Genomic DNA, 11529 nt, shown 5'->3' on the forward strand with positions numbered 1-11529 from the left:
GTAATACAGTCATAGTTGGGGACTTTAATACCCCATAACCCCACTGACTTTACTGGATAGATCTTCCAGATAAAAAATCAAAAAGGAAACATTGACTCTAAATGACACACTAGATCAGATGGATTTAATTGACATTTATAGAACATTTCACCCCAAAGTTGCAGAACGTGCATTCTCAAGTGCACATGGGGCATTCTCAAAGAGAGACCACGTGTTAGGATCCAAAACAAGTCTCTACAAGTTCAAGAAGATTAAAATCATATCAAGCATCATCCTGGACATTTACACCATGGAATACTATGCAGCTGTAAAAAAAGAAGGATCCCTTATCCTATAAGACAGCATGGTGGAACCTGGAGAGTATTATGCTAAGTGAAATAAGCCAGTCAGAGAAAGACAAGTATCGCCTGATCTTACTCATATGTGGAATCTAATGAACAAAATAAACTGATGAACAAAATAGATCCAGAGACATAGAAGCATGGGACAGGCTGAAGAATCTTAGAGGGAAGGCAGGGTGGGTGGGTGGATGGGGAGAGATTAACCTAAGAACTTATATACATAACCCGTGGACACAGACAATAGTGTGGTGAATTCTGAGGAGAGGTGTACAGGGTGGAGAGGATCAATGGGGAAAAACGGGGGACGTTTGTAATACTTTCAACAATAAATTTTTTAACAAAAAATAGCCCTGGCTAGACAGCCCCAGCTGGTGTGACTCAGTTTGGAGGATTTCCCTGTATACAAGAAGGTGGCAGGTTCGATTCCAGTCAGAGCACAGACCCCAGTTGCAGGAGGCAGCTGAATGATGTTCCACTCTCACACCCGTGTTCCTCCTTCCTCTCTCTAAAAATCAATTTTAAAATAATCTTAGAAAAAAGGAAAAGCATATATACAGCCCTGGCCAGTGTTGCTCAGTTGGTTAGAGCATTGTCACATAAACAGATCTTGGGTTCTATACATGGTCAGAACACGTACCTAGGTTGTCGATTCGGTTCCCAGTTAAGGAGCCTGGGAGAGGCAACCAATCGATGTTTCTCTCTCTAAATCAAAAACATGTCCTAAAAAAAAAGAATAGCACACACACAAATGTGCACAAAACAAATTAAAACTTAATGTATTTGTCACAGAATGAACACCTGGGTCAACACTCAGCTCAAGTTATTGTCAAGCAGAATTCCCCAATGAGGCAATCTCCCCACTACTGTGATAATCACTTCCTTTTACAGTTTTACCACCTAAGCATGTATCCCTAAACACTACAATTTTGTTTGCCTGTTCCTTGAATTTGATATAAATGGAATTATAGAGTCCTATTTTGTACCTTCTTTTGCTCAACATTGCACTTGCAAGACCCATCCATGTTGTTGCATGTAGCCATAGTTCATTTTCATTGCTGTATTCTGTCTTCCAATGTATATCTACTCTTCTGTTGGAGCATATTTGAAGCTCTCTACCCCATATCTATTTTCTGAATTAAAGTAGTCTACAAACTGGTCTTCTTGTCCTCTAGCTTGCTTCTTTCCTAGTCCATAATCCACCCTCCAGTCACAGGGCTCTCTTTAAAGCCTGTTCACCCGGTCGGGCGTGGCTCAGTGGTTGGGCATCAACCTAGGATCCAGGAGATCCCTGTTCGATTCCCAGTCAGGGCATGTGCCTGGGGTTTTGGGCTTGATCCCTAGTCAGGGGCGTGCAGGAGGCAGCCGATCAATGACGACTGTCATCATTGATGTTTCTTACTCTCCCTTCCTCTCTCTGAAATCGATATATATTTTTAAAAAAATAAAGTCTGTTCGTATTGTAAATCTGATCAAGTCATTTGGGCTTAAAACCCTTGAATGTCTCACCACTGACTGCAGGATAAAGTCCCAAACTCTTACCTTGGCTCATAAGACCACAATTATGACAGGTACCATGGCAGAGTGTTTGCGATAGGCACTTTATATACAGACATGTTATTCAAACCTGGACCCTCAAACCATCTCTCTTTCATCTAGTCCCAGCCATCTTGAACTACCTAGGTATACCAGGCTGTCTCTTGACCCTGGACCTTTGCATGTGCTATTTATTCTCACTCTTTTTCCCCTCTGCCTAATTCAACCTTCAAATCTTAGCTTAGATGCCACCTCCACCAGGCAGCCTACCCTGAACTCACCTCCCCCAGGGCTAGGTCAGGCCCCCTCTTCTGTATTTCCATATCAGCCTGTGCTCAGTATCTGTGGGTTTTTGGTTTTTTTGTTTGTTTTGTTTGTAGGGAGAGAGAGAAAAAAACAACAATGTGAGAGACTAAAATCAATCAGTTGCCTCCAGTACATGCCCCAACCAGGTATGTGCCCTGACCTGGAATCAAACCCGAGACCCTTCAGTGCATGGGACGATACTCCAACCAACTGAGCCACACTGACCAGGGCTCTGTCCATTTTCTTCATCTACTAGGCTGTGACAGCTTAAGGGCAGGGCCGGGGCTTGTTCTCCCCTGTGGTCCCACACCCAGCGCCGTGCCTGACACTCTAAATATTTGTCCACTGTGGGCAGACTACACTGGATTGAAGTCTGGGTGACTTTTTCGGGTATCCCTATTTCTATTCCAGGCTCTGGTGTCTGTGATGGGAACACCAAAGCAGCACCCTTTGGGATGCCAAGAAAAGCACGAGCTGCCCAGTGTGGCAGAGTCCCTGCCAGCAGCCTGCGTCCTCCGCTCCCGAGATGGGGTCGCGCAGGTCGAGCAAAATCCTGGGGCTTTCAAGCTCTCCGTCAGCTTTTCTGAACTGAGAAGCCTCTCCGGACAGCAGGGCTGGGGTGGGAGAGATGGTTGGGATAAGCGGGGCTTCTCCAGTGATAGCCAGTCCTGGCTGGGAGCCAGTCTCAATGCAGGACAAAGCCCAGGCTCGAGGTTAAAGCGGAAATATAAACATACAGGCCGAGATCACATACCTTAACCCCCTTGTTCCTTTCCACTATGGCAAGAGGCAGCTGAGAGGGAACCACACATTTCAACCCCTGAGGTCCTGACGGTTTGGAAGGGAGGCTCCAGCAGGACCCTGCGGCAGGCCTGGCCTGAGCTACCACCCATAGGCCCCATTCTGCAGTTTCAATAACACAAAGGCAGCTTCCAAGGGCAGCGGGCAGAAAAGCTGTGGAAGGGAGGATTCTACCCCAAACTGTGGTTTCCACAGGGAGTGGCTCTCTGGCCAGTCTGGGGCCACATGAGAGAAGCCATTTAGGCCAGGAATAGATGAGAGGAATGGGGCGTCTCCCGCGGTCTTCCTGTCCCTGTCAGTGTCTGATGTGGTGTCCTGCTCCCTTTCACTTCCTCATTCTGCTGGGCCCCATACGTGTTGGGGCCTGTCCTCAAACCTTTGCCCTCAGGGACCCCACAGAGGAGTGGGGGAGGCAGACACATAAATACACTTTCGGCTGCAGGGGCTCTGTTTGGATGTCCAGGGAGTGGGCATGCAGAGGAGAAGACTTCAGAAGAGACGACCAGGAGCTGAATCTTGCTGGAAGAATAGGGTTTTCCAGGTGGGCAAGGAAGGGGAAGGATACCGCGGGCGCCAAAGCCTGGAGGTGTGGAAAGGTCTAGTATGTTGGGAGAGTAAGTCAGCTGGAGCACCGCCAGCGACCCCGGAGGTGCCCGCTGAACCAGGGCCTTGGCACCCAAACTCAGCTTCTGTTCCAGATTAGCACTCAGCCTCCCCAGCTGATGTTTGGGACATCTCAGGATAGGGGTGGGGGCACCTGTGGTGATCCCCGCCTTCATCCCACCCATTCCCTTTGATGCCCATGTATCTGTTTTGGGCAGAGTGGCCAAGAGCCAGGATGTTTACACCCATATGAACTGTGTCAGCAGAATTAATTTCCTACTTCTCCAAAAAAGAAGCCAGGGTGACAGCTGGAAGCTTCCTGCAATTCTGAGGTCAGAGGAAATGTTGACCTAGAGCCCTAGTGGGGGTTGGGAGGGAGGATACCAACTGAGCTTGAGTCCCAGTTGAGGGGTTCCTAGGACACCTGCCTTCTAGGCCAGAGATCTCAACTCTGGCTGGGAAAAACCTTTTTAACAGCTTTATTGGGATGTGATTTACATACCACTATTTCCAATAGACAATTCAGTGATTTTGAGTAAATTTGCACAGTTGTGCAACCATCACCACGACTTGGTTTTAGAGCATTTCCATCACCCCAAAAGATCTCTTGTGACTGTTTGCAGTCAACCCCTTTCTGCATCCCCCTGTCTCAGGTTAACCACCAATCTGCTTTCTGTCTTTACAGATTTTGCCTTTTTCGGACCTTTCATATGAATGAGATCATACAAAATGTAGTCTTTGTGTCTTGCTTCTTTTATTTTGCCCACTGTATTTGAGATTTGTACATGTTGTATATAGCATGTATCAGGAATTCATTTTTTTAATTGCTTGGCAGTATGCCATTGTGTAGATATAATACATATTGTTTATCTGTTTACCAACTGATGGACATTTGGATTGTTTGCACTTTGGGGCATTATGAATAATGCTGCTATGAACATTCATGTCCAAGAGTCTGCATGAGCAGACATTTTCCTTTTTGTTGGGTGGACAATACAGGACCTCGGAGTGCAATTGCTGTAGAATAAATTTGTTTAACTTTATAAGCTAAACTGCCAAATGTTTTCCAAAGCCGTTGCACCATTTTAGAATTCCTAGCAGTAAAGCATGAGGATCCCTGCCAATACTTGTTATTGTTAGTCTTTTTTATTATATCATGCTGAGGAACTTTTTAAAAACACTCACTGATACCTGGGCTCCACCCCAAACCAATTAAACCAGAATCTTGGAATTTGGGGCCCAGGCATATATATTCAAAACATAACAGAACAAAGCCAAACCTCCTTACCTAAAAGCTACTCATGTGCAGAAAGGTTGAGAACCAGTGACTTAATTTTATTTTATTTTATTTTTTAAATCTTTATTGATTTCAGAGAGAGGAAAGGAGAGGGAGAGAGAGAGACAGAAACATCAATGATGAGAGAGTCATTGATCAGCTGCAGCTTGCAACCCGGGCATGTGCCCTGACCGGGAACTGAACCCTGATCGCTTGGATCCTAGGTTGATGTTCAACCGCTGAGCCATACCCGGCCGGGCGTGACCTAATTTTAGGTCTGATTTCTGTCCTACAGGGCCAGTGGCCTCTCCCACAATAGGAAGCCTATGGGCTTTGGGATGAGAAACAAGATCTTCCCAAGAAGGCACATATACAGTCCCAGAGCAGATGGGCCTGTCAGGGGAAGGGGCCTGGGATTGCAGCAAGAGTCCCAACTTCTGCACAGCCAGCTGAGATCCTGAGGGGTGTGGGGTACCTCCCAGGACCTTAGGATTTTCCAGGCTCCTGAAAAGATTAGGAAAGTATGACATTCCTGGCTGCAGACCAGCTGCAGATAACCCGCAGAGAAATGCCAGGAGATGGGTGGTGCCAGCAAGAACTATAGGGAGCTTAGAGGCTCAGGGGGATAATCAGGCCAGGGCCACACAGTGTGGGATACAATCTCTTCCTTTCAAAGGGTCTGCAGATAATAATAACCACCCCTTTTCCATGTAGAGGACCCTGTGCTGGGCACTGGGGATAGAGCCAGGAATAAATGCCAAGCTCCCACCCCCATGGAGCTTACAGTCCACTGGAAGAAACAGACAAGACAGAGTTAAACAGAATGACAGGTAATGATGGTGGGGGCCTCTCAGTGGCAGCGACATTTGAGTGGAGATCTGAGTGAATAAAGAAAGTTAACTATGCAAAGATTTCTGTGCAAAGATGTATCTGGTGGAGGGAAAAGTTCATGGAAAGCTCAAGGCTGAGTGAGTTTGGTGTTTTCCAAACAGTGGAAAAAGATGGAGCAGTAAAGAGGAAGGAGCTAGACTCTTTCGGGGTCATGGCCAGAGTCCAGGTTTAGTTTGTGTGCAATGGGAGGGAGAGGGCACTGGAGGGTTTTGAGTGGAGTAGCAAAATGCTATGGTTTCTATTTTTAAAGATGACTATTGTTGGTGCAGGAAGACCAGAACTACAGGGGCAATAGTGAGGCAGAGAGATGGGGCAAGTTGCCCAGGTAAAAGATGAAAATGGCTTGGACTAGTTTTGGTGCAAATGGAGGAAAAGTATAGATGTAGGACATCTTTTGGAGTTGGAGACACAATTATTTGATGACATGGGTAGAAAGAAAAAAGGAGTCAAATATGACTTCTGTGTTTTTGACTTGAGCATCTGGGTGAAGGATGGTGCCATGATCTGAGATGGAGAAGACAGAGAGGAGCAGAATTTAGTAGTGGAGGTGGGGGTGATAAATTATGGATCTAGCTGGGTGAAGAGAGGAGGGAAGTTGGAGGGCTATGATGTCCTCATGATCCTGGCTGGGGGGTTCACAATCCTTGTCAGATCAAAGCCTGTTTATGTCAGTATTTGTGTAGTATTAGAGCATCTGGAAAAAATTCAAGATACTGGAATGTGTTGGGTGCTTCTTGCAACCTTTAGGAAGGCCTGAAAAAAATGAGACAAGCTGCCCCACTGGCATGGCTCAGTTGTTGAGTGTCGACCTATGAACCAGGAGGTCACGTTTTAATTTCCAGTCAGGGAACATGCCCGGGTTGCTGGCTCCATCCCTAGTCGGGGGCATGCAGGAGGCAACTGACCAATGACTCATCATTGATGTTTCTCTCTCTCTCTCTCTCTCTCTGAAATCAATAAAAACATATAAAAAAATGAGACAAGCTTAGGCTGAAGATGGTAGCTCATCTTTATTATCAAAAGAAAAAGTCATTACCTCTGGTTGCCCCTTCCCATTACTTTGACATTTTACTACTGGCTTATAAACATCTAGATAGCATTGCCACAGATCTTCCACCCCTTCCTCAAAATAACAAGAGGCTGGGAATCCTATGCTGAGTGACTGACTCGTGAAAGCAGGTACAGGAGGAGGCTTAGAGGAAGGACCATCAAGAAAGAGGCCCCATGAGTCAGAGTCTGCTAGCATGCTGCAAGAGGCATAGAAACTGGAAAGAAAGTGGAGCATGGAGAAAACAAAGGAGAAAGAAATCAGAGAGATGCTGGAGCTCAACGTGAGAGCTGAGTGGTAGAGGTGCCAGGGACAGGGCTTGAAAAGAGGTGATGGGGAAGCCACACCCTGCAAGAAGCATTAGAATTCTTGAGTTTCAACCCTGGAAGGGCCTTCGGAAAGCAGGACCTTTCTCCTTTGACAGAAAAAGGAACTGGTCTTCAAGGAGGAAATGGGCAAGGAAAGGACAAAGCAAAATATCAGGTCTCCAAGGTTTAGAAGCCACAGAAAGCCATCAGTAGCTCCATGCCGAACTCAGGAGCCCCAGCCCTTTGTTTCTGTCTTTTCATTTGGTAAATGTCTGCCCCCAATGGGGGCAGTTCTGTCCAGCTCCTTTCTGGAAACAGGTAGTCATTCTGCCTGTTTGGGAGATATAATCAGGGTCTCCTGGTCTGACATCTGCCACCACCCCCCCACACACACTCCTCCCCTCGTTCCAGCTGGGTCCCCCGTCACAGGTTCCCCTCCCCTCGTTCCAGCTGGGCCCCCCGTCACAGGTTCCCCTCCCCTCGTTCCAGCTGGGCCCCCCGTCACAGGTTCCCCTCCCCTCGTTCCAGCTGGGCCCCCCGTCACAGGTTCCCCTCCCCTCGTTCCAGCTGGGCCCCCCGTCACAGGTTCCCCTCCCCTCGTTCCAGCTGGGCCCCCCGTCACAGGTTCCCCTCCCCTCGTTCCAGCTGGGCCCCCCGTCACAGGTTCCCCTCCCCTCGTTCCAGCTGGGCCCCCTGTCACAGGTTCCCGGGCTCGCCCATGCTGACCAACACAGGCGCCTACACTGCAGTGCTCATGGGCTCAGGCAGCGTGGGGGGTGGGGGTCCCTTCCTGAGGGATAGCTTGGGGGCCGGTGGGGGTGGGAGAATAGTCAAGAGGGGAGATGGACTGACGCGGCTTCTCCAAGCCGTGCAGAAATCCAAAGAAAACAGCCGGAGACAGGGAGAGGGAGGGGGAGCCAGGCCACGCATGTCGACACCTCGGGCAGAAACCCAGCTCGGTATCCCGTGGTCAGTGGAGCCTGTGTTTACTTTCTTAGGCCAGTTACTTCCTCCCGCCTTATCTCAGTTTCCCAATGCAAAACAAGGGCCTTTAAAACTATCTCAGAGGATTGCTCTGATGATTAAATGGGATCATTAAAGACGAGAGACAGTAGAGTGGAGTGGTTAAGAGCCTGGGCTCTGGAGCCAGACTCACTTGACCTGATTAACCTCTCTGGGTCTCAATTTTCTGGTCCATAAGATGGGATGATGATACCTATCTTATAGGATGTTATGAGGTTTAAGTGAATTAATATTTGTAAAGTTTGGGTGGAATGGGTCAATGGGGAGAAAAAGGGACCTCTGTAATATTTTGAACAACAACTATATATATATATATATATTTGGAAAGTTTTTGTTGTTAAAAGACTAGTTAAGCCCTGGCCAGTTTGGCTCAGTGGTTAGAGTGGGCCTGCAGACTGAAGGGTCCCGGGTTCGATTCTGGCCAAGGGCACATACCTCGGCTGCAGGCTCAGCCTCGGCCCTGGTTGGCGAGTGAGCCAGAGGCAACCAATCGATGTCTCTCTCACATTGATGTTTCTCTCTCTCTCCCTCCCTCTCTCTCTTTCTCTCTCTCTCTCTCTCTCTCTCTTCCACTCTCTCTGAAAAGCAATGGAAAAAATTTCCTCGGGTGAGGGTTCAAAACAAAACTAGTTAATACTAATAACCAGAGACATTTATGGAGCCCTTTGGTATGCGAAGTACTAGGTTCAGCACTTTATACACTTCATTACATTAAAATCTCCCTGCCACCCAGAGAGGGAGGCAGATCCTAGATCATCCCCATTTACAGATGTGGAGCCTGAGGCTCATAAAGAGATTTACTTTTTTTAAAAAGGCCAAGTATATTTTTTTCTTAACCCTAGCCCAAGGATATGTTGGTTGACGTTAGAGAGGGAGAGAGAAACATCCGTTGGCTGTTTCTCACATGTCCCCCGACAGGGGACCAAACCCAAAACCTGGGTATGTGCCCTGACCAGGAATTGAACGCTTGACCTTTCTGTGTACAGGACCGTGCTCTGACCAAATGAACCACACCAGCCAGGGCAAGAGATTTACTTTTTAATTTGTTCTAGAACAGGGGGTGGCAAACGGCAGCCCATTGGCCAAATCCGGTAAGTAGCTTGTTCACTTCACCATTGTTTATAGCTGTTCCTATGCTACAATGGTAGAGTTGAACAGCTGTGACAGAGACTGTAGGGCCTGTAAAACCTAAAGTATGTGCTCTCTGGCTCTTTACAAGAAGAGCTTGCTGACCTCTGTCTAGAAAGTGACAGAAACGGGAGGGACTTGAACCAGGTCTGTCTGATTCTGGAGCACCTCTCTGCTTTGCTGTCCCAGTTTTAGTTGTTTATTTGTTTGCAACATCCCCCTGCTGCGTGTACAACAAAGGCTAGAAAGACCTTTCTTTCCTGTTCCTTTGAGGGAAGTCACTCCTTCTCTTTTCAAAGCCAGGAGTGAAAATGGAAAGGGATTTGGGGATTCTGACTCCTCAAGCCAAGTTTTGGGAGAAAAGAGAAACTCATGTGAGGGAGACAGGCAGGCCGAGGCAGGCAAGTCCCTGGAACCAAGGTCAGTGACTGTCATTGTCCCCTAGCCCAGGTTAGGGCTGTATTTAGAGTCAGCTAAGAGACTGAGACTGGCAAGGTGCAGGAGTTGAAAAAGAATGCCAAGCTGGAGTAGGTATCACCTGCTCCCAGGGGCCTTTGAGGGCTCCAAACCAGTTCAGTCACTCAGCAAATATTTATTCAGTACCTACTCTGTGCCAGGCACTGTTCTAGACACTGGGAATAAATGGGGAATCAGATCCCAGCTCTCTGGAAACAGACAATGTCTCCATTAACCAGTAATTAATAAACTAATATTAAATTGTAATAAGATCTATAAAGAAAATAAACCAAGCTGATGTGATTGAAAGCAACTGCTACATAGGCAAGGAGGACCTCTCTGAAGCAGTGCCATTTAAGCTGAGACCAAAAGGCCAAGGAGCCAGCTGTGGGACCACCAGGTGGAAAAGCATTCCAGGCAGCAGGAACAGCAAGTGCAAAGGCCCTGAGCAAGAATAATTTAATTTGGCCTGGCTGGTGTGGCTCGGTGGTTGAGCATCTACCTATGATCCAGGAGATCGCTGTTCAATTCCAGGTCAGGGCACATGCTCAGGTTGCAGGCTCGAACCTCAGCAAGGGACATGCAGGAGGCAGCCAATCAGTGACTCTCATCATTGATGTTTCTATCTCTCTCGCTCCCTCTCTCTGAAACCAATAAAGACATATTTTTAAAAATAAATAAATAAAGTTTAAGAATAATTTCATTTGCATGTTCAAGGAACCAAAAGGCCAGTGAGGCTGGAGCAAAATCAAAGAGAGCAATAGTGCCTGGCCAGTGTGGCTTTATGGTTGAGCATCGACCCATGAACCAGTATTCCTCATAGGACACATGCCCGGGTTGTGGGCTCTATCCCCAGTAGGGGCATGCAGGAGGCAGCTGATCAATGACTCTCTCTCTGAAATCAATAAAAATATATATATAGCTCTTTCTCTGCCATCGTGGTGCACATGGTTGGCTCTCCTGTGCCATGTCGTCTCACAAGACTTTCAGGATCAAGAGGTTCCTGGCCAAGAAACAAAAGTGGGATCGGCCCATTCCACAATGGATTCGGATGAAAACTGGTGATAAAATCAGGTACAACTCCAAGAGGGGACATTGGAGAAGAACCAAACTGCGTCTATAAGGAATCGCACATGAGAGATGGCTCACATTTATGCTGTATCCAGGTTGCCTGCATCTTTAAATGACTGAAAAGATCACTACTGTCTGGAAAGCTGAGCATCTTAATTGTGAAATTATTGGAAGCATGATTTCTCTCTTGATTTTTTTTCCCTGCAATAGTAGCAATAGTAGGTTGGTTCAGCAATAAATGTGAGACCTTTAAAAACAACAACAACATACACACACACACACACACACACACACACACACACATATGTATGTAATAAAAAGGGAGATGGTGCAAGATGAAACCAGGTAGCCCCTGTCACATGCCGGGAAATCAGGGCAAGGAAGCAGGAGTTTATTCCAAGTGTGATGGAAAGCCACTGGGTGGATGGTGGCTAATGATGCTGATGATTGAGGCTAAAATATTTTTTGAGCCCTTACTCAAGGCTGGGTGCTTGTTAAGGCCTTTAAACGCATTAACTCATTTAATCCTCACAAGCAATCCAGATGAGGAAACAGAGGCCCAGAGAGGTTAAGCTGCTGGTCCAAGGTTACGTAGCTACACTTATAGCTCACTGGGACTCAGTGGGGACAGTAAATCGCAAGGGGTAAGACCCTATAAGAAACAACAACGACATAAAGAAAGAGCTTGCATTGCATTTAATGAGAGGAAAGAAAACTAATATCTACCAAGTTTCCTGCTTGTGC

At 47.1% G+C, this 11529-nt stretch overlaps 1 pseudogene; it reads left to right on the forward strand.

Annotated features, from left to right (window-relative positions):
- The first annotated feature begins 10681 nt into the window (after positions 1-10681).
- LOC107530875 (large ribosomal subunit protein eL39 pseudogene) lies at positions 10682-10933 on the forward strand (annotated as a pseudogene).
- Positions 10934-11529: the final 596 nt, after the last annotated feature.

The sequence above is a fragment of the Miniopterus natalensis genome, chromosome 7 (genome assembly GCF_054644295.1).
Source record: "Miniopterus natalensis isolate mMinNat1 chromosome 7, mMinNat1.hap1, whole genome shotgun sequence".
Classification (NCBI taxonomy): domain Eukaryota; kingdom Metazoa; phylum Chordata; class Mammalia; order Chiroptera; family Miniopteridae; genus Miniopterus; species Miniopterus natalensis.